The sequence below is a fragment of the Lipotes vexillifer genome, unplaced genomic scaffold, assembly GCF_000442215.2.
Source record: "Lipotes vexillifer unplaced genomic scaffold, Lipotes_vexillifer_v1.1 scaffold440, whole genome shotgun sequence".
In the NCBI taxonomy this organism is placed as follows: domain Eukaryota; kingdom Metazoa; phylum Chordata; class Mammalia; order Artiodactyla; family Lipotidae; genus Lipotes; species Lipotes vexillifer.
This window is the reverse complement of record NW_006778543.1, coordinates 2,198,277-2,223,195: the sequence shown is the minus strand read 5'-3', so window position 1 is coordinate 2,223,195 and position 24,919 is coordinate 2,198,277.

Here is a 24,919-nt window from a genome sequence, read left to right as displayed (position 1 = left end):
CAGCAGGCGGACTCTCAACCACTGCGCCACCAGGGAAGCCCTAGGTTTTTGTTTTTTGATTACCATGAGATTTACGTATAACAACACTTTTTATATATATATATATATATATATATATATATATATATATATATATGTATATGTATATATTTATTTATTTGGCTCCATCGGGTCTTAGTTGTGGTGTGCGGGCTCTAAGGCGCGCAGGCTTTGTTGCCCCGTGGTATGTGGGATTCTAGTTCCCTGAATGGGGGTTGAACCCGCATCCCCCCTGCATTGGAAGGTGGATTCTTAACCACTGGACCACCAGGGAAGTCCCTACAGCTTCTTTTTATTTGTTCTTTTCTTTCCATAGTTTGCTTCTTTGCTTCCCATGAACACATACCCCGTAGAATTTCTATAACTTGTTTTTGTTCCCGCTGCTTCTGTCATGCAGTCCAGAAGTCACAGAGCAGATCTGCATAGAGTAACTCAGGATTTCTGGACCCCAGCACCACTGGATGGATAGCTCTTTGTTGAGAAGGGCTGTCCTGTATATTGTAGGACTTGCAGCAGCATCCATGGCCTCTGCTCACTAGATGCCAGCAGCACCCCTCTCCCCTAGCTGTGATAACCAAAAATGTCTCCAGATGTTGCCAAGTGTCCTTTGGGAGGCAAAATTGCCGCTGATTGAGAGCCATTGGAGTAAATGTAGCCCAGTCTTCCTAAAGCGTCCTCTGCTTCATCTCTTGGCAGGCCACCTTCCATCCTCTACCCAACAGCCATAGCGGTCTTTCCAAAAAATAAGATCCTGCCACTTCCCCCCTTATAACATTCCAGTTGTTTCTCATGGCACTGCAGTAAAATCTGAATTCCTTGCAACATCCATTCAGGCCCTCCTTGATCTTGCCCCAGCCCACTTTCTGCCCTCATAGGCCACCCCACGACCTTTCCTTACTCTTCTATAATGATCCTGGTAAGTTACCACCTCAAAGAAGCCTTTCCTGTCCACCTACGAATGGAGCCCCTCCCTCCTTCCAGTCACTCTGTTATATCATTTGGTTTATTTTCTCTATAAAAACTATTTTTTAAAAAAAATTTATTTTATTTATTTAGGCTGCGTTGGGTCTTCGTTGCTGCGTGCGGGCTTTTCTCTGGCTGCAGCGCGCGGGGGCTGCTCTTCATTGCAGTGCGTGCTTCTCATCGCGGTAGCTTCTCTTGTTGCGGAGCACGGGCTCTAGGCACATGGGCTTCAGTAGTTGTGCCACGCGGGCTCTAGAGTTGAGGCTTAGTAGTTGTGGCGCACGGGCTTAGTTGCTCCACGGCATCTGAGCATGGATCTTCCCGGACCAGGGCTCGAACCTGGCGGATTCTTAACCACTGCGCCACCAGGGAAGTCCCTATAAGCACTTACTGCAACCTGAGATTGCCTGGTATCTTTATTCATTTACTAATTTATTGTCTTTTCCCAAGCATAGTAGAATGTAAGTTCCAAGAGTGCAAAAGGAATTTGTTTTGTTCACTACTCCTTGCTCAATGCCTACGACAAACCTAGTACTTTATAGGCACTGAAAAAACATACTAAGAATGAATGAATAAATAAATGGGTACCAATAGGCAGAGCTAGTGACTAGGTATTTGTATTTTCTCTTTCTCCATATTCAAATTTAATAATTCAGTAGTATTTCAAATAGTCCAACAGGCACAGAGAATAAAGTAATCATCCTAATGTATCTACTATCCAGACGATGTGATCTAGAGGTGCAAAGGGTGAAGTGTGCCATTATGTATTTGGCAGAGTCCGTGTGCATATGTATACAATATTTTACAAACAGTTTGAGACTTTTTCCATCTATGTAAATCCACACTTGCGGTTAACTATTCATCGAGGGTAGAATGCTGAAAAGAGTAAGATTCATTTCCCACCATCAAGGGGCTCACAGTCTGGTGGGTGGGCAGGCACGGACAGGGAGACCATTAGAATAGTCTGATAAGTGCTTCAACGTGAAATGAAGCATTAGCGGGTAGGGGAGCACTTAAGAGAAACTCTGGAACAGACAGGAGCTGGAGTGTTAAGTGTTGGAAATCACAGAATCCTGACTAGAGCCCCTAGAACCCTGACTAGGGCCTCTCAAAGAGCCCTCTGATATATTTCAGCAGAGAATCACTCCATGTGTTAGTGAAAGTAGTGTGCTTACATAGCCTGCCTTACCCAGTGAAGAATAGCTGTTGGCAGTTGGCTGTGTTCCATGGCCCTGGGAGCCTCCAGATTTGGAAAGCCTTCAGTTTCCTCACTTCTTTTGCTTTCCATTATTGCCTTGATAGATGTGCAACTCCTAGAGTCCCCTACTTCCAAAAAACCTTCTGATCCAGTGGGGGAAAAAAGTTTGTTTTGTAGAACTTCCAAACATTTGTGGATTGCCATCGATTGCTTTTTCACTGCAACAGCTAGGCAAATGGGTACCATCTGATAGTAATATAATATCAATATTCTGCCCTCAGTGATGGGTTCAGTACAAATATTGTGCCCAAGCATTTCCTTTCATTTTTGAGTATGGCACTATTTAAAGTGGGGGCAGTGGTATTTTCAGATATTTTTCATAATTCCAGAAAATGTGGCTAGGGTATTAAGGTATGGTTAAGTAAAGGGAATCCTATAAAGAGTACTTAAAAAAAAAAAAATGGGGGGAGAGAGTTTATGACCTAGTAAGTCCAGCTCATTAGTTGTTCAGTTGAATAGTTGCTCAATGTGTTTTAAATCAATTGGGTATTTCATGGAACAGCAACCAGGACAGTCAAGATTCTTATAATTATTACATTGCAATTACCCAAGAACTCAAAAGGCAAATATCTCTCAGATTAATTTACTATATGAGAGGCAGTTCATGCTCTTCTTGATTTGGGGGTAGGTAGAAGCCATGCACATTGACTTCAAATATGTCAAAGCCATTGAGATGTTGTTAATTTGGGAAGACAGACACAGAAAGGAGCTCAGACGGAGGAGTTGAGAGTTTTCTGTTTCTCATCTGAAGATGACTGGATAATCATCCTGAGAATAAGTCTCTTTTTCCTCTCCTTCTGCTTTGAATTTTAGCGATTCAAAGTAGAATATGAGAGTGATTTGGCTTATTATTTCCTTGGTTCCCTGTCCCTTGCCCCAACTTTTTTTTTCTTTTTTTGACTTCTGTGTCTCTAGTAGTGCACCAAGATGATTTTTCTTCTTTGTTTTTGTTGTTGTTAGTTAAATGTGTGCAGAGTTTTCTTAAACTGCCTTTATGATACCATACCTAACCCATGGGCAAAATAGTCACACTCTCTGCAAGGCTGGAGTAGGGAGGCACCAATAAGGAACTTCTTCCCCAAGGATTAAAGATATCCACTTTCTAGTCTGTTTCTACCCCTATAGACACAAATGTCAAAATCCGTATTGCTGGTGGCATTTAAAATGGGATGTGCACAGATCAGGAAGCATAACTGTTTACAATTAATCACTCTGGGCCACCAGTCAAAATATTTTCTCTGCAAAAATGCCTTTCCTATTTTGTACCAATTAATATTGGATGGAACTCAAGAGTCACAGTTAATCTGTGGCAAAGCTTTTATTTCCTGTCAGGCATACAGACCTGAAAAACGCTCAATGCAATATTTTAACTAATAAAAATATGCTGAGAAGTGTATTTTTCTGAAGTAGATTTTTATTACACTTCATTACATTTCCAAATTTAATGGACACATATATTATGCCCTGTCACCATGGGAACTGCATAAAGACAGGCTTTTTATAGGCTGTTGGATGTAGTTATAAAACTCTCACAAAGACAAAATTGTTTCTAGTAAGTTTAAAAGAAGCTGTGCTCATTTACAGTATGTATAATTTACTGCAGAGCTTGAGGCAATAGAGAAAGTCTTTATTTGATTTAGAGACCAGCACTTCTTTTTATGAAGCTTTTAAGTTTTAATTATTTCAGGTCTATGTTCATGAAGATACAGCTTGGCTTATTAAGAAAGTAAATTAAAAAACACACAAACTCTGTATGACTTACAAAAAACAAAAACTTTTATAACTGTTTATAAAGCAAAAGACTTTCAAAGACAAAAGTTTCCAAACATACATAAAAGTAGGAACTACAATGAACCCCAATATGCAACTTCAATAACCATCAACATTATCTGTACTTATTTTATCTATACCCCTGCCACCACCACTTTTATGGTTGAAGTATTTTAAAGAAAATCTCAGACATTTTATCATTTTACTCTCAAGTACTTTAATATGCATCTTAAAAAAGGAAAAGGGCAAGAAAAATGTCTACATAGCTAACAGCTTTCTACATTCAATGAAAAATAACATAAAACAATATGACAGAACAGATATCAAGCATATAGATCATATCAGGGTTACTTCGCTTATTACAAAATAGTAAAAAAAGAAAAGATAAAGGATTTTCAGATTGCCCCAAAAGCAAAATCTGGCTCTCCACTGTTTAAAAGGGACATACCTAAAATTAAATAATTTCAAAGATTAAAAATAAAAAGCTAGGCAATTGCAATTCAAAAAGCATAGGACGATATAGGCAAGATAGAATTAAGACCAAAAATATTAAAATAGATTAAAAGGGATATTTTATAATACTAAAGGCTGAAAATCACAATGAAGATACAAAAGTTATTATTATTACCCAGTTCTGTGATAACACAGCAACAACATTTGAAAAGCAGAAAACTACCAGAGATGAGAAATAGAGACACACTAGAAATAGGAGATTTTAACACACTTGTCTCAATCCTGGAGAAATCAGAGGAGAAAACACTAATCAGAGGAGAAATCAGAGGAGAAAACACTAATAAGGATAGAGAAACCTCAACTAACATAATCACTAATAACTCTGTATTGAAGTTTGAACCCTGATAACAGAGGTTATGCCTTCCTTTCATGTCAGAGTCTTTGGAACTGAAATTAGTGAAAGCTGATGGGGGGAGAAACGTCATAGAGTTTGAACCATGGCTTAACATTCTGCAGCACTTTCAAAGTTAGAAAACATGTTCACTTTTTCTACTTAAAGTTATTTATGCATTTTCCATGTTCCATTCACATGGTTCCATCCCAAACAAGGATTTATTCGCACGATTTATGGTTTCCCATATTAAGAGTCAGCATTGGTGCTGATTTTTACATCAGGCCGAGCTTGAAATGTTTTCCTCAAATGTTTCCAGCTTTAACCTGCAAGGAACTATCCAGTTTAGCCTCATAGGCGCTTTCTGCCTTTTTTAAATGCCGGGAGAGCACTGTGAAATTTCACAAACAGGAATATTGTTTCCCCTTCATTCACAGTCCATGCCTGACAAGTGCACCGGGGCTTCGTAATTAGACAGGTAAATACAGGTCTTTTTAAACAAAGTGAAGGATTAACCGGTTTCTTAGGGGCATTACTCTTCTTTGTTCCAAGATTCTTCCACTCCGCAAGGGAAAAGATGTTTAGGATGGAGCTGTTATAGCCTAATTTTCCTAGGAATGCAGCGCTTGTTTAAATGTACAGTTGATCCTCGAACAACGCGGGGGGTTAGGGACACTGACCCTCTGAGCTGTCGAAGATTCTCGTATAATTTATAATAGTTGGCCCTCGTATCCAAGATTCCTTCCTACCCGGGGTTCCTCTGTATCTGTGGTTCCATATCCACGGATTCAACCAACCCTGGATTAAGTAGTACTGTACTTACAGGTTTTATTCACTTATTTACTATAACTAGACTCGTGAAGTTCAAGCCTTGTTCAAGTTTCAACTGAACTACGTTTAGGATTTTTTTGGTCTCTAAGGTATAGCATTTTTTTTTCCCCTTCCAGTTTTTATAAGGTGAATTGAATATGAGTGAGTGATAGGGAGCACGGTTTACATCACAGCAGCCAACATTGGTTGTAATGGGATCACAGTGGGGACCAGTAATCTATAAAATGGTCAAAAGCTTGTGGGTGCATTGTGAGAAATGCATAGGCATTCAGAGTCACTTTACTTAAGTGGCTGGCTGCTCTGCTGGCTTGGCATTTATTCATTTGTTTACTCTTATGGATTTTTTGTTTGTTTTGTTGTTTCAATACTGGGGAATTGTGACCTGCTGCAGGTGACATTTACAAATATAGCAAAGTAGCTATGAATGTGTATTTTTGTTATCAAATTGTTTTGGAAATTAGAACCACTTACTAGCAATATGACCACAGCAATTTACTTAAGGCTTCACATATACCACCTGTAACCGGGAAGCATAGTACAGTGGACCCTTGACCAACATGGGTTTGAACTGTGCAGGTGGGTTTTTTTTTTCCACCAAATAGATACTACAAGATCTGCAGTTGGTTGACTCCAGGGATGTAGAACCAAGTATATTGAGGGCTGACTGTCAAGTTATATGTGGGTTTTCAACTGTGTGGATGGTGGACGGTCGGTGCTCCAACCTCCACATTGTTCAAAGGTCAGCTGTAATGATACCCACCTGATGGAGTTATTGTGAGGATTCAGCTGAAGAATTTTTTTGAAATGCTTAGCGTAGCTCATAAATACATTAAGCATTCTACTGATGCTAGAAGCTACACTAATAATAACTATAGTATTGTAATAATTAATATTTAATTAATTGAAGAGAATGAGAAACTCCTATGTTACTAAAAGTGAAAATGAGGCTTTAAAAATTTTGTTTACCTTTAATTGTGGTAAAAAGCACATACATAAAATTTACCATCTTAATCATTTTAAGTGTACAATTCAGTAGTGTTAAGTATATTCACATTATTGTACAACAGAGCTCCAGAACTTTTTCATCTTGAAAAACTGAAACTCCCTATCCATTAAACAAGGCTTTAAAAAAAAAACCAAAACTTTTTTTAAGAACAATTTTAGATTTACACAAAAATTGCAAAAATAGTACAGAGAATTTCCATATACCCCATACCCAGTTTCCCCTGTCATTAACATGTAACATTAGTAGGGTACATTTGCTACAATTAATGATATTGATACACTGTTATTGACTAAAGTCCATATTTACTCAAATTTCCCTAGTTTTTACCTACTGTTCCTCTTTGTGTCCCATCTAGGGTTCAACATTACATTGCATGTCTCTTTAGGTTCCTTTTGGCTGTGACAGTTTCTCAGACTTTCCCTGTTTTTGATTACCTTGACAGTTCTGAGGATTTTTGTATTTTGTAGAATGCTCTTTATTTGGGAGTTGTCTGATGTTTTTCTCTTGATTAGACTCAGGGTAGAGGACATACGATCAATATGATATCCCTGTTAATATAGATTGCCTGGCTAAGATAGTATTTGCCAGGATTCTCCTCTGTAAAGTTACAAATGTTTTAATTTGTAATTCCCTAATGACAAATGATGTTGAGAATCTTTTCATATGCTTTATTTTTTAATTTAATTTAATTTATTTTATTGGAGGATAGTTGATTTACAATGTTTTGTTAGTTTCAGATGTACAGCAAAGTGATTCAATTATACATACATATATATTTAGTCTTTTTTAGATTCTTTTCTCATATAGGTTTTTCATATGCTTACTTACATTCCATATATCTTTTTTGGTGAAGAGTCTGTTCATGTCTTTTGTCCATTTTTTAATGTTGGGTTGTTTATTTTCCTAGTGTTGAATTTTAAGAATTCTTTGTATATTTTGGGTACAAGTCCTTTATCAGATGTGCATTTTCCAAATATTTTCTCCAAGATTGTAGCTTGCCTTTTCATTCTCTTAACAATGTCTTACACAAAGCAGAAAATTTTAACTTTTATAAACTCCAACTTACCAACTTTTTCCTTCATGGATCCTGCTTTTAGTGTTGTATCTAAAAACTCACCACCAAACTCGCCACCAAACACAAGTTCACATAGATTTTCTGCTTTGCTCTTTTCTAGAAGTTTTATAGTTTTGCATTTTACATGTATGTAGGGCTACAATCCATTTTGTGGTAATTTTTGTGAAAGGTGTAAGGTCTGTGTATATAGGATTTTTTGTTTGTTTTGTTTGTTGCATATGGACATCCAATTGTTCTAGCACCACTTTTGAAAAGACTATCTTTTCTCCATTGCATTGTCTTTGTCCTTTAGTTGTGCTCATTTAGTTCAAAATACTTTTTCATTTCTCATGTAACTTCTTTGTTTTGTTTTCTTTTCCCCAGGGGTAAGCAATCCTTTCTTTTTTTTTAAATTAATTTTTATTAGAGTAGAGTTGCTTTACAATGTTTTGTTAGTTTCTACTGTACAGCAAAGTGAATCAGCTATACGTATACATATATTCCCTCTTTTTTTGGATTTCCTTCCCGCTTAGGTCACCACAGAGCATTGAATAGAGTTCCCTGAGCTATACTGTAGATTCTCATTAGTTATCTATTTTATATATATTATCAGTAGTATATGTAGGTCAATCCCAATCTCCCAATTCATCCCACTCCCCCCTGTTTCCCTTCTTGGTGTCCATATGTTTATTCTCTACCTCTGTGTATCTATTCTGCTTTGCAGATAAGATCATCTGTACCATTTTTCTAGATTCCACATATATGTGTTAGTATACGATGTTTGTTTTGTAACTTCTTTGATCCATGTGTCATTTGGAAGTTTGTTGTTTAATCTTCAAATATTTGGGGAATTTTTCAGCTATCTTTCTGTTCCTGGACTTGTATTTTAATTCCATTGTGGGATGAGAACATACTTTATGTGATTTCTAGTCTTTTATATTTGTTAAGGTATATTTTATGGCCTGGAATGTGGTATATCTTGATGAAAATGGAAGTTGTTAAGAAGATTTTATTTAACTACTTTATTATTTTTATCTCCCAATAGAAAAATACGCTTATAGAACACTTTCACTGTTGAAAGACTTGTTGGAAAAATTTTTTTATCACTCTGAAACCTTCTGGCCAGTGTCTCCTTTCTTCGATTGGAGCAACTAGTTTTTTAATATGAGTGTCAATAGTGTTATTACTAATTTTAGTAGAGGAAGCAGCTGTATTTATTGGACACCTTCTGTGTTCCGAGCCCTGTGCTTTCCATATATAATCTCAGTTGTCATAACAATCCTCTAGGATAGATGCCATTAATATCTTCATGCTGCAGAGATGAGGAAATCAAGACTTAGGTGCCTAGTTACCTATGGGATAAGTGGCAGAAGCAGAATGTGGACCCTGGTCAGTCTGAGGCTTGGGTGTATTTGTTTCACTGTTATCCTGGCACTTTCTTTGACATTATCACTGCTTAAAATATTTTATTCATGATTGTAAATTTCTCCTTCTTTAATATCACCTCTTGAAACTTTATTTATTGATTTATTAAATAATATTTGATCACTTAATACCTGCCAGACCCTAGAGCAAACCAGACATGGTCCTGCCATAAATAAGTTTACAGTACTATAAGGCAAGAGAAATTCATCAATGTCCACAAAATAAATGTGGAATTATGTAATGCTGTAGCAGTGTATGAAACTGGTTGGACTTGATGTGATGTAAACAGGAAGTGACACAGCTTTTTCTGTTTCTGCCTTTAAACACTTTTTGTTAGATTCCTTCCTTATGCAAAGAAGGTATCTTTGGCATGTCCCAGAAGTTTCTAATTGAAATTTTTACAGAGAGAGTTTGAGATTGAACAGAGTTGTAAGAAATAATACAGAGAGATCCCATGTACACTTTTCCCAGTTTCCCCTTATGGTGACATCATCTAAAAATACAGCACAATATCACAAATAGGATATTGACATTGATAAAACCCACTCACCTTATTCGCAGTTCTCCAGGTTTACTTGTGCTCATGTGTGTATGTATGTGCGTGTTTGTGTATTTACTTCTATATAAATTTATCAAGTGTCTGTGTTCATGTATTTACCACCACAGTCAAGATACTGAAAAGTTTTATCATTACAAAGATCCCTTATGCCCCCCTTTCATAACAGCATCAGCCTTTCTCCTGCTTTCCCCCCTCTATTTCCAACTCCTGGCAACCACTAATCTCTTCTCCATTTCTAAAATTTTGTCGTTAAAAATGTTATGTAAGTGGAATCATATAATATGTATGTAACCTTTTAGGATTGGCTCTTTTTCATTCATGATAATTTTCTTGAGATTCTTCCAAGTTGTTGCATGTAACGATAGTTCATTCCTTTTTATTACTGAGTAGTCTTCCATGGTATGGATGTACCCAAATTTTGTTAACCGTTCGCCTATTGAAGACATGTAGCCTTTTTCCAGTTTTGGGATATTACGAATAAAACTGGAATAAACATTTGTATACTGGTTTTGGTGTACAACATAGTTTTCATTTCTCTGGGCTAAATGCTCAAGAGTGGGTTGTATGGCAACTGCACATTTAGTTTTTGAGGAAACAGCATTATTGTTCCTAGAGTGGCTGTACCATTTTACATTCCTATCAGCAAAGAATGAGTGATCTAGTTTCTTTTCATTTTTGTCAGCATTTGGTGTTGTCACTATTTTTTATTTTAGCCATTTTGATAGGTGTGTAATGATATCTCCTTCTGGTCTTAATCTGCATGTTTCTGATATCTAATGATGTTGAATGTGACTAGAGTTCAGGAAGTCAGGGTGAGTCAAGAACAGTGATAGATCTGAGATTTTACTCTATATGGACACAAAGAAGTTAGTCTGCCACCGTCTTATGGATACTGACAGAAGACAAAACATCCCAGGATCAGACACAAAAGTTCTATTACTCCTAACACAGCAAATAGCAGGGGCTTCATGTTTGTATCCGTTCTCTCCCACCCACCACCAGAGTCTCACAGAGGCAGCCTGGAGAGGCCCAGGTGGAGCTGAACACAGAGTGGATTTGTGTCACCATTGAGGAATCCTGAGCTTTGGAACCTGAGCCTTTTAAAATGGGAAAGAGACCTGCCTGATCTTTGGTCTGGAGGGGGATGTTGTCTTTATTACACTGGACAGTAAGCAAACCTGCCTTCTGCCCCAGAGGGAGACATTATCTCTGACTTCCAGGACAGTGCCCTATACCCTCACCCTTGAAAAGATAGTCTGGAACTAAATGGTAGTTAATACCTCTACTTGCAAGAAATGCAGAAACTTGAGAGATCCATGGAGAATTGTCTCCCAACAGGACGCAGCAAGGAAGCAGCAGAGTTAGACATGGGCCAGACCATGCAGGTGTTGTAGGCCCTAACAGGGATCCTACACCATTATCCTATACACAATGGAGCTCTGCTAAAGGTTTTAAGCCGTAGTGGCATGGCGAGCGTTGGGCGTATCATTAGTCTAATACCAAATGATCTTCAGCTGCTCTGAACCTCAGTGTGTATTTGCTTCTGTGTCTTTACATGTAAGGTTCTCTCTGCCTGGGACATTCTTTCCCCTGCTTTCTTTCCTAAATCCCAGATGATCTCCTGCTTATCTTTTAAGACTCAGTTCAAGCCTTCCTCTCTGCCACTTGGCTTATCCATTTCCATGGTTTCTCCTGCCTTGTGTATCGGATTAGGTGACCTAGTTTTTAGGCATCTTACAAAATCCCACTAGTTGTTCATTGCTTTTGTGTCCCAGTGAGCAAAAGGTCCCATTCACACACTGGGATACTGTAAGATAAAATTTGTCTTTCACCAGTTGTCACCTGCCAGATGAGAGAGGACCAACTCCTAGGCTCTAATTTTCTAATTTTCACCTGGTTTGTGAAACCAGAGCAGGGCTCTGACCTTAATTGTTGCACAAAGTACATCTTTGATTAGATTCCTAACAACTCTTTTCCATTGACAAGGAAGATGATCAGGTGAGAGCGTGAGGTGGTTAGCTGGGCAGTTAAAAAAAAAAAAAAAGGAGGGGAAATCATTCAAGGCTCAAGGTCTTAGTTAAACTTCAGTTGTTTTTAATCCAGAATGTGTACAGATGATAACTCAACCAAAGTAAAGGAAAAACTCAAATGAAACCCTACCTCCATTTGCTTACAAAGATATCATCAGAAACAGCCAATAGTTTGTACTTTATGCCTTTATCAGAAATATTGTTTTTTACTCTATTCCTTCATTTCCTTCTACATCTCTCTTCTACAAATGGATGCACTAATGTTTAGTTGGCTAAAAATACAAAATTAAATGGCTCCAAATGGGTAGTGCCTAAATCTGTAACTTTAACCTCATTTTCATCAAGGCCTTGAAAGGAAGAAGGAAAATCTAGGAGCATTAAAAACTATAAATACTCATCCTTGCCAGAGCCTTCTAGGCATATTCCTTCAACGAGGCAACCAATTTTCAGTCCAGGTGACTATATTCATCTCTAAGCCAATGCAAACGAATTTAACAGACAGAATTTTATGAGATTCTGTCCCAAGCTTCACCAAAGGCCAATTATGAAACGTCTACTTCATTTCCTTCAGTCACTGATTTTCTAATTTGTTGGCAAAAATCTATGACTTCAGTCTAACGTGATATTTTCTTTGTAAGCCCATCTTATCTTTTGCTTATGATCCCCTTGTGTTCTAACTGTTTAAAGATATTTCATCTTTTCATATTTGTTTCATTATATTGCTAAGGTAGATTTTCTGAATTACAATAGCTGGCCCAGCCATTCTTACCTGCTCTGTGGAATGATACCACATCTGTTTTCCTCTAATCTTATGGTGTGTCTTGAGTGCTTTGTTTAAAGACAAGTATAAGCAATTCAATTGATGTTTGCTAATTTTCTTGTTACGTTAGGATGCATATCATCCAGACCAAATGCTTGGTCTGGATGTTCACATTTACTCTACTCCCCACATGCATTTTGCCAATACTTATTTTGAAGTGTTTCCATTATTCTTATTGTACAAGTTTATTTTTCTAGTTTGACTTGGTAAACAGGAGTTGAAAAATGACAACAATCATTCAGCTAAATTTAGAGTCATAATAATTTAATATTCTATCGTTTTACTAGCAGAACTGTCTAATGTAGAGTTTATATTTCTCCCTTGGTATATTTGTTCAATGCTTTTTTATTCCACTTTCTTTTTTTTGCCTCTTAGTAGCATTAATTTAATTCTGGATTTTTACTCACATGATCAATTCTCACCGTATCCCCTAACAGAGCAGGTATTTTTCCTCTCTCTTTTGCTTTCCCTCTCTGTGGGACCATAAAGCAAATTATAGACATTAATTTTTATGACATGGAGACCAAAGTTAAAGAAAACTGTCAACAAAAATTACACAAATGACTATAATCATTTGCTTTGATAAAAATTTGAGCTTTTAAATCCTGGCACTTTTAAATTCTGTCTGCAAGTATGAAAAATCTTCACTTGGCACAAATTGGGCATTGTAGGAAAATACTGTGCTTTTAATATGGTAAGTAATGGAATTCAGAGAAAAATGAAAGGGAGGAAACTCATCCGTATGTAGATACCATAACTGACAGACCTTGTGATCTAAAAGTTTAAGGTACACTGCATGATGAGGGTCTTGAGAATTGGTTTTTAATAAAAATATGTAGTAATTAAGATACTCTCAATGTATAGAGTCTTTCTTTGAAAAATCTCACCAGTTGTACACATGATCTCTTGCTTCTCAGAATGAGGCAAATAAAGGTGGAGGTTTGCCCAAGGGGACCATACACGCTAACATACAAACAACAGGGTATGGCTAACAGGGCTGTGATTGGCCAGAGTCTTTCCTGTGGTGGTTGGGCTTGGCCTTCTCCCCAGACCATTGTATTTTGGATATGAGAATATGGATATCTGGTCAGGGAGCTGCCAGCAGTTCAGCTGGGCTATGATACAAAGTATAAATGTAGGTTCAGGGGCCTTAAACACACGGGTACTTAATTGGGGGCCCATTGAGAATCATTAAACATATTGAATGAGAGTATCACATGGTCAGAGAAGCTAAACCTTTCTTGATACGTGTTCCCATCCCCCAAACAAGTAAGCTTGGGTTTTCTGTATCAGAGTTCAATCAGTGAAGCAGAATCACTACACACACACACACACACACACACACACACACACACATTTATTTTAGGGATTTGGCCATGTGCAATGGGGAGAGCTGGTTAAGTATTCTTCTAAGGTTGCTGTCTTTGCACCTGCTACTAGAGCTTGAAGTCCAAAGGCCAGGAAATCCTGAAGGGAAGATGGGTGTAAAGTGGAGTCAAGAAAGGTGAAGCTGGAACCCATAAGCATGAGCTAGAGCTCACGAGGATGGACTGAAATCGGTATCCATTCTTGTTACCTTTGGTCTGATCTTGGCAGTGTGAATGCTCCTCTGATCTTGGCAGTGTGAATGCTCTATAGAAGCCAAGGCCCTTTGTCATGGGGAAAAACACACATCCCTGGCCCATTAGTCAAAGACGTTTCTAATAAAGAGATTGGCTCCATTTTTGTTGTTAGCTGACAGTTTCCAATCCCCATCAGGCTCCCTTCCCCTTTGCCCCACTTCTGGGCAGGCTGATAAGAAAGCCTGGATACTTCCTCCTTTTGTATTTGTGGGAATTTCAAACCACATAAGCCCATGTGTGGGACCTATCACTCCAGCAAAGTTGGAGGATTCAGGGAAAGGTGGAGCAGTTGAAGACCCAGCCACTCTCTCATGCCAACAAGGTGATCTGTAACAATGTGTATGGGCTAAGAAAGGACTACACTCCAGATCTCTCGTGAGAATCTCCCCTGTGGTCCAGCCTAACCTGAAACATACAGGAGAAGGAATGTTGGGAAATGTTCAGCCCAGCCAGCTTAACACATTGCAAAGCCACTATAGCTCCTCTTTGATTTTCTCCTTTTTTCTGATACCTGCCATCATTTACTAACTGACATAATCCAATATATATGATGTATAGTTCTCAGCATCTCCCCTTTTTTGCCCTTAAATGAAATATTATTAAAACATTTAGCATAAAGTCTTACACATGCATAACACGTAAAAGTTAGCTATTATTATTCTATTATCACAGAAAATGACAAGAATTTATTATCATTTTTCAGGACTGACCTTTCCCATCAAACTAGAGAAGGCTCTTGACTTCTTTGGCCTTGACATCTTCTGAGGGTAGAGCTCAGAAAAATGTGGAGGGAATTTGCACCCATCTGGTATCTTGCCCCAGGGGAAAAAGATTCTGATTCCTAACAGAAGCAGATTTCCAGTGCAAGAAATCCATGGGCCCAGGTATCCACTGTCCATTTTAAGTGTGTTTTTCATTGGACCTGTAGATCTATGAGTTTATTACATTCTCCTTCATCCCTTTTTTTTTTTCAGAGTTAAAACAGGTTTTATTATATATACAGCTGTTCTGCTTGTTTTTCTTAAGTCCTTCATCCCTTTTTAACTCAGCCCTTGGTTCTGCTTTCTGCCCTCTCCCCTGGTTTTCCTGGTATAAGACTTAGTGTGCTTTGGGTTTTATTTTAAAGGATCTAGGTCCATTAATTTTCTCAAGTACATTTCAAGAGCAAAACTAGAAACTTGGAAAAGGGAAACTAATGTGCAGGGAGTTTAATGAAATACTGACAGCAAAATAATCCCTTGGTTTAGCTGGTTTACAATAGCAGTCATGTTGAACAATATGGAGAAATACAAGTGTTATTTCTTAGAGGCTGTCTGTGATTCAGGTTGCATTTTAGGAAAGCAGGCTCTGAGATGAAGATCGGCAGTTAGGGCTTTTCCTAGGGAGTGCTCTTGGGATCAACCTATGGAAGGAATGAGAAAGAAGCAGGATTGCACAGAGAGAGATGCCAAGCTGAGATGTAGTCTCACTGGGAGCCTGAGCCATCCCTAAGGGGTGTTCTGTTCTGAAGATGGCCTGGCTCTTCAGAACTGTCCCTACTTGGGGTGAGAGGGCTGACCCTTTATAGGCCTGTGTTAATCAGTCATTGGATGTGGGCTGTTCTGGGATTGGGAAGAGGTTCCTGACCTTGGGTGAGTGTCTCTCTTCAAGCTAAGGTGATCCCTGGAGGGTGCTGCAGTTGAGAACTGTCTGCCAACACCATCCCTAGCAACTGGGAGACTAAGACCTTTATTCCTGATGAGGAATCTGAATGGTGCATCACCGTATCCTATATACTCTGACAGGAGGGCTTATGGAAGGACAATTTTCTAGAAATGCTTTTTTTGCTATCCTATTTTGGAAAATTCTCCACTAACCCAATATCCCATACCTACACCATTAGTAGTTAAGGGAATAAAACCATAATAAAAGGTGCCTTTAATATTTTTTTATGAGTCTCATTGTCAATGTCGTATTTTTCTTATAATGTCTTTATATCATAGTCCTATAGCCATGTCAGTATGTTATCCTTGAAAATTGTTGAAAAAACATGACTTTTAAAGACTCTGCCCGGGGGGAGAGACCATTTTCTGTTCTCTCTTAGTTATACTTCTGATCCCAGTCAGGTCTGGATGAGCTCAGTGGATCTCTAGAGCCTGAATAGAGGAGATAAAAATAACTGCAATAATCTTCCCTCTGCCCATCCACCTGCATCTTGTTCTGATCTCTGCTCTGCACCCTGTAAGGATGATCCATGGGGGTTACATTTCCCCACCACCCTTTCTGGCTTCTTCTCATTGGGTTCAGCCAAAGGGAGACAAGAAGGAAATGAGCATGTGAAACGGGAAGACACTGGGGAATTTCTTCCCCGTAGCCCCCATGTATCAGTGCACCTCTTTGGAAGGAGCCGTATCCTGTGATTGCAACCCAGCCAGGCAGTCCCTCTTCTAGGTTCGAAGCTCTCACTAGTTAAGCTCTAAACTTGGCCCACCACGTGCATGGCCAAAGTGGCAATTATTTTCTCCAATTTTTTTAAAAACCATCACTAACTTTGTTACACATTTCCCAGGAGATCTGCCCCCAGAAACCTGGTCAATTAGATGTCGTTATCGCTTAGGATCAATGCAACACCTGTGAGGTTTTTTTTTTTTTTTTTTTTTTTTTGCGTTACGCGGGCCTCTCGCTGCTGTGGCCTCTCCCGTTGCGGAGCACAGGCTCCGGACGCGCAGGCTCAGCGGCCATGGCTCACGGGCCCAGCCGCTCCGCGGCATGTGGGATCCTCCCGGGCCGGGGCACGAACCCGTGTCCCCTGCATCGGCAGGCGGACTCTCAACCACTGCGCCACCAGGGAAGCCCACCTGTGAGTTTTTATACTCTACCAGATATTCATATTTTCTAATTAGGATCTGTTGTTGGAGGTTGATAGTAATAAACCCATAGGCAGCGTAGAGGGTTGGCTGTGGACCCTGAGGCAACAGCTTATCGTCATAGCAGAGCTGAAAAGGCAGGTACCAAGAAAACCTGGAAAGCCTCCTGCAGAATGAGTGAGGATGCCTGCCAAGCTCAGGGACTCTGACTTCTGTACACCTTTCTCTAGGCTGCCTGCAGCCAGTCCTCTCATAGTCTGAGCAGGTCGTACCCTCTCTCCCCCCACCTGCCAACTTGCTTCACCACTGTTTGTCTCCTGATAACATCTGTTATTATTTAGTGACAGAGTGAATGACTGAGAAGAACACATATAACAGGGGATGTTAGTGACTCTTTTCTCCCCTTCTAGCACACAGAAAGAGGAGCTGACACTATGTTGTTAAATTTCTGAATTCATTGATTGATCGATTGATTTATTGAAGGATGGTTGATTTACAGTATTGTGTTTGTTTCAGGTGTACAGCATAGTGATTCAGTTTTTTTGCAGATTATATTCCATTAGGTTATTACCTGAATTCATTGATTGATCGATTGATTTATTGAAGGATGGTTGATTTACAGTATTGTGTTTGTTTCAGGTGTACAGCATAGTGATTCAGTTTTTTTGCAGATTATATTCCATTATAGGTTATTACGAGATATTGGGTATAATGCCTTGTGCTATACAGTAAATCCTTGTTGCTCATCTGTTTGTTTGGGGTTTTTTTGCGGTATGCGGGCCTCTCACTGCTGTGGCCTCTCCCTTTGCGGAGCACAGGCTCTGGACGCGCAGGCTCAGCGGCCATGGCTCACGGGCCCAGCCGCTCCGCGGCATGTGGGATCTTCCCGGACCGGGGCACGAACCTGTGTCCCCTGCGTCAGCAGGCGGACTCTCAAACACTGCACCACCAGGGAAGCCCTCATCTGTTTTATGTGTAGTAGTTTGTATCTGTTAATCCCATACTCCTAACTTATCCCTCCCCACCTCCCTCTCCCCTTTGGTAACCATCAGTTTGCTTTCTACGTCTGTGAGTCTGTTTCTGTTTTGTATATGGATTCATGTGTATTATTTTTTAGATTCCCCATATAAGTGATATCTTATAGTATTTGTCTTTCTCTGCCTGGCTTATTTCGCTAAGCATAATATTCTCTAGGGGATTTTAAGGTTTGGTTTTGTTTAGGAGGATTAACTGTGGGTTTCTCTGTGGAGGAGGGAGACAGGCCAGTGCTGGGTTGGGCAGAGCTTGAGTGACCTCTGAGACTAAGAACATGGTCAAGGACCTGCTGTGTCCCACTGGGGAGAGGGAGGATGTGGAATCAGAGTCTGGGGTAGATAACTCCTAGGAAATACATCCCTGAGCTTGTCCAGGGCCGCCGTGCTTGGGAGGACAAACCGAAATACTGAGTAAGCCCAGAGTATCCCAACAGTGCTGGAGGATTTGAGAGAGCAGATGTTTATTTATTTATTTGTCTATTTATGTATTTATCTATTTAAATGCATAGAGGAAAAAATATACTTTGAATATTAAAACTGTGGTTTTATGGCTATGGCTTTTTTATATTAAATAGGTTGATTTGAAGAACATCCCAAGGAAATAATAATATAGGTCGTCCCTAGATGTGTAAAAGCCTAAAGTGGGGAAATATTGAGTAGTTCAGGGCCACAGTTACAGAGGTAACATCCACCAAGCCCTGGACCCTCTCCTACTATTCTTGCCCCAAATTCCGAAGATTCTTCTGTAATAGCAGGAGGTGAAGGGGGCCAAAGATTTACTGAAATTAAATTTCTCCCCAACCAGGTAGATGGAAACTTAGAGCAGATATAATCTGAGTTAGAAACATAAAGCAGGTGTGCTGCGTATTCTACATGTTTTCTGTTAAATTGCTCTGTCCTCTCTCAGCCTTGCTCTGTAGCCTGCATGGCTGCATCAACAGGTCTGAGTTGCTCTTTGGCTTTCATTGGGTCCATCCAGGGTCAGATTTAGGGTGAAAGGAGTGAGGTCCCCAGGGCGTGGTGATGGCCCCCTTAGAGTCTGCGCCTAGTCTGGGCCTTGTGTTCAGCGACAGGAGTCAGGATGAAGGAGAGTGAAGCTGGCGCACTTATTCCCCCGCCCTCACTGCTGCGTTGCTAAGGGCTGCTTGTACTCTTTCAGGGAGGCAGTCGTTCCTATCTGGCAGACCTCTCCACAGAGTTCTTCCAGGTTCCCCTAAGCATGGCCCTCTTACTCCTTTAAGTGTATCTGTGGGATGGGGCTGGGGCCAGGGAGAAGGACCTGGGGGTAATAGCTGGCTCTCTGCTAGGGACCTAAGGTACTGTACCATTTTTTATTACCCTGGAGGACTCCACTCTTCCTCATTACAGTCCTATAGAACTGCATGCTTCCTTTCAGGGGATGAATCCGGCCCACACCTTTAAAATAGTCCCTTTATTAAAGTCACCCATTTGCTTATATAAGTGGGCCTCTGTTTCTTGCTGGGACCTGACGTGATACAGCATGTAACTTGTCTTGATCCTTAGAGCTGTGATCCAAAATTTAACTCCTTCACATTTAATAAATGAAATAGTTTCCTTAGTATTTGTCTTTCCTCCTAGTTTTCTAGCTCCCTTTGTAGGAAGGGCCACTGAGTTGTTACCAGTGTGTCTACAGAGCCCAGCAATGTGCTCAGCATATAATAGGTGCTCAATAAATGCTTGCGGACTAATCCACTATCTCGGCAAAATCTAGTTAATGATTTCTGCTTATAAGAAAAAAGTCAAGGCTTACTGGATACCTGTCTGTTTGAAGAAGAATCTTGCAATAGAGGAATAGACTGAGAAAGGAGAAGTGAATTTGTCCTCTGTCCCTGCCTCTGCAGTATATCATGGATCTCCCTAAGCCCTTTAATTTTTCCTCTGTCATTTCTTGGCTGTCAACACCCCTGTCTGGTGGATATGGCAAAACAGCTTCCAGTAAGCAAACTTCAGGAAAAAAAAATTAAAAAGCGTGATAAGTACGGCACATGCTTATTTCTCCTTAATTGCTTGATCTTCCATCTGTTGGTCTGGGATAATATTGACAAAGGATTAAAGACACCACACCATCTCCTGAATCAAATGAGAACAGTCATTCTCAAATTACAGAGCATGACATTTTTATGTTTTGCAACATCTAGAGGAAAGAGCATTTAATTTATTTTAATGTGGTTAATTTGAAGCTAGATTAGATCATCTAGTTAACTCATAGGTTCTTAACTTTTAAGACCAGACATTGTTTAGCATCTCATTTTCACAGTGGTAGTTGCTGCTGTCAATATTGGCTTATGTCTAATTAACGGGGAAGCTTACCTGGAATTCCAGACACAAAATCTATAAACTAAAAGCGAGAGCTAACATGATTTTAAGAGAATCACCCTTAAATAAGAAGCAGCTGCGTGTTGCTTCAAACTAAACACAACTTTGATGCTTGAATATTTCGATTCATTTTTATGTATGGAAAAATGTTATTTTAAAACCTACATTCTCCTGGTGAAGACTAGCTAGAGTGATGGAAATTTTCAAAAATGGTAAAAGCAACACTAGTGGTCAGTACTTGAAATCATTTATATGGTGCCTGGCGAAAGGGAAAAGATACTTTTGATCTGATCTTAGTGATAAGACAAGATGACGTTTTCAGCTGGGCTTGGATGGGTTCTCAGGTGGAAGTTCTTGCTTCTCCAGGGAGGGGATTCATTGAATTGCTAAACCAGATTTGGAGTTGATAATAAGCCATAATAAATTGCAATTGCAATTTTCCACCATAGTTTAGACTGCATGATCGGGAATGAGACTGGGTAGATAAAATATTTCAGTGGCTTAGACTTTTGAGACTCCTGAAGACTTCAATATTTGAAGTCTAGGGTAGTAAGATGTGAAGTTCAATTTTCTTCTTAAGTGATTTTGGGAGCTCTTAAAAATACTTCAGCTACTTGCTTAGTAGAAGTTTGATCTTAAATTGGCACCCAGCCACAATTCTGTTTACCAAACTCAGGTTTCATTTAAAGCTTAAGTTTTGGGAGATAGTTTTCAGAAGGTCACCAGCTCCCCCAGAGGTCTAAATTCTCTCCCTGATTAATTTTCACCCCCTCTATCCTTCCACTCCCCACCATTGCCCTTAATCTTATTCTGGAATTATCTGTTTTTCTCTGATTAAAATTATAGAGTATCATTTAGCTGAGTCCAGACAGATCATGAAATGAATATATAATATATTTTAGTTCACCTTGACTATCCTCCAGGTATCTTCGGATGATTGTTCTAGATTATTCATGTTTCCTGAATGCTAGTTTTCCTGCAAGCTATGGTATTTTGATTATTGCCTATTATTATTGTATGCTTTAAAAATGCACTGAAATATGTCTGTCTTTAATTAGCTCATCTCTAATTCTTTATGTTTTTCTTCTAAAGAAATTATTTAACATGCTCTTCATTTCAAGCCCAGTCTTGTGAAGTTCTTTGTGATTCATCTTTTACAAATAGGAAAAAATGAGATGCTTAAGTTGGATCTGTAACCCTTCCATAATAGGATAGGAGATACTTAAAGGATTTAAGTGTGAAAAGCCTTTTCAGCTGAGCAGCAGAAATCTGAATGCAAGCATCAGTATTTGTGCTTTAAATATGGCAGGTTATATTGGTTACATGGCTCTGAGAGCCGGGGAAAGGTTTTAAAAAGTTAAACAAGATGAGATTATACTAGGAAGACTTTTATTCTGTAGAAGTATGTGTGTATTACACTTTGCCTAGAAGCTCTTCATTTTTGCTAAAAACACAGAAGCGAAGTCAATTGCGCAAATCAAAACTACAATGAGGTATCACCTCACACCGGTCAGAATGGCCATCATCAAAAAATCTACAAACAATAAATGCTGGAGAGGGTGTGGAGAAAAGGGAACCCTCTTGCACTGTTGGTGGGAATGTAAATTGATACAGCCACCATGGAGAACAGAATGGAGGTTCCTTAAAAAACTAAAAATAGAACTACCATACGACACAGCAATCCCACTACTGGGCATATACCCTGAGAAAACCATAATTCAAAAAGAGATATGTATCAAAATGTTCATTGCAGCTCTGTTTACAATAGCCAGGACATGGAAACTCCTATATTGTTTTAATCTGTACTATCATGTTATACTTTTATAGTTGCAAAATAATTTTTAAATTATATTTTTATAATTAAACAAAGCAACATTAATCTCTTATATCAGAGATAACCAATGGTAACATTTTGTTATCTTCCGGCCTTTTTTAAAAAAATTGGATCAAACGATAAAAAGATTATTGTTTCAACTTTTTTCACTTAATATATCTTTGAGTGCTTTTTTATGTCATTAAATATTCCTTAAAAACATTATTTGAAATTATTTAGTGTTTCCTCATTTGAGATTTTCGTAATTTAGCTATTCCTCAGGTATAGAACATTTAGATTGTTTCTAGGTTTTCTCAGAAATAAAAAGTGCTTCCATCAAAATCCTTGGACAGACCTCTTTGTTTGCATCTCTGTTTCATTAGGTCAGATTTCCAAAAATGGGATTACTGGGTCAAAGAATATGGAGACTTTTGATTGGCATTGCTGTGGACCTTCATGGCTGGGCATATACCAAGCTTAGTGGCCTCAGATTTTGTATCATAGTAGGTGCATGAGACAGCGAGCCTGCAAACTGGCCATTATTATATTCTTCCCATAGGACTGGGTGTGTGTGAGGTCCAACCATTGCTCCATGGTCTGGCCTCAGGCAGTGAAGCCGTGCTGGAGATGGAGGAATAATTCACATGAAAAACACAGAAGTATGTCCTTATAGCAGTGTGGTCATGATACTGGAATTTTTGGTGACTTGGTAGAGTGTACAAAAACAGAAAATCTCTACTTTCACCTTCCCATGACCTGGCAGGACCCATTTCTCTCAATCCTCTAACTAGCCGTCTGTTAGACTATAAATTCTTCAATTTATTTAAAAAAGTTTCCTTAACCATTTGCATCTTTTACTACCTGTTTTTCAAAACTTTATCAGCATGGAGCTTGTCATTTTAAAACAAGTTTGCAATTTGGTGAGAATATTATTTATTATTTGAATACTTGGATTATATATGAGGTTGAAGTTTTGTTCATATGCTTATTAATAATTTGTATTTGTGAGATTTGAGTATTTAGGATCTTTATCTACTTTCTTTTCCATTGGAGGTTTTTCCTACTGATTTATAAGAGCTAATTATATAATATAATTAGCTTATATAATTATTATATAAATACTTATCTTTCATCTGTCTTAAACATTGCAGATATTTTCTGTTATTTATTATTGATTTTATTTATAATATTTCATGATATATGGACATTTAAATTCTTATGTAACAAATTCTACTAAAATGTTCCTTTGTGCTTTCTGCTTTTATGCTCCTAGTATCTTTCTCTACCAATATCTGCTACATAATCATTTTCTCTGGGTCTTGCTTATTTTTTACATTTCACTCTTTAATCCACTTGGATTTCACTTTGATGTATGTGTGAGAAGAGTCTCTAACTTGACATATTTTCTCCCAAATAATCCATCTTCTTACTTCCATCCCCTACCACCTTTGCCCAAGGACCTGGATCACAGGGTAGATAATTCACTGAAAAAGAAGAAGTAATTAAAAAAAAGACCACCTCACCTAATGCCCACCATGCTAGAGAAGAGATGCCTACCTTGCTTTTGTCATTCAGAGACTCACTGAATATGCCGTTGAGTTTTCCAAAAAGAAAGCTTTTCAAGTTGCCCGAGTCCTCATTAATTCTAGACCGTAAATAGTGGCACTTGATTCCTTTATGCAGCTGAATGTTATTTTTCCTGGTGTAAGATGTGATTTTTTCTTTTGTTTTGTTTTAATTCCCATCATCACCCATGATACTGTTTTCAAAAGAGGTGGATAAAATTGACTTCCAGTTTCCCCTATGCTCTGGAATAGAAGCCACGCTTTTATGATAAATGGCACACAACAAAGACAGCAAGAGTTGCTTGTACCGAAATGAAATTTGCTTCTGGCTCTGCTTTAGTGACTTTGTTCCACATTTCTTCCTGAACTCTCAGACAAAAGTGATAATGAGAGTTTAATCCCTAGACCTGTGCCATCAGCTGTTTACTTTCTTTAGACTGTTTTGATTCCTACAGGGTCTCAGTATCAGCTACTAGAAACAGCAATTTCACGGTAGTTCTTCCCTAGGGTGGAAATAATCAGAGGGGAAAAAATCCAAGGCATGCCATATTTTCCACCTGTGATCCAGTGTATTTTTACCATTTTGAAAAGACTAAAGGTACAAGGAAAGCTTAGTAGGAGTGAAATGAAGGATGGAAAGAAGGTATTCAATTCACTGGAACTCGGCTATCCTTATGTTGTAGTATTCAATATCCTGTAGATGCTGCCTCTGATCTCTCCATTTTTCTAGATTTTCCTCCCTACTTCACTGTAGAAGCCTGCCAGGGGCATCATGGTACATGCTATTAGACTTATGCAGAGTTACGTGTGTTACCCACAGGTGTGGAACTCGAAAGAACTAAGTGTTCCTTCAGTGGAAACCTTCTTTCATGTAGGTAAGGAGTAGTGTGGCCAGAGGGAGTAGTGAGGTCTAACAAAAGATCTTTTCCAACTTTTTTTTAGCATTAAAACCATTTTTTCCAAAGTGTTATGAAAATAATACTTTTTAATTACTACATGATGCTTGGGATACAGATAATACCATATTAACATGTTGGTTTAAACCAAATTAAATCTGGCTTCCGGCCTCTTCTTGCCAAAATTGATGGAAGGGGCACTCTTTC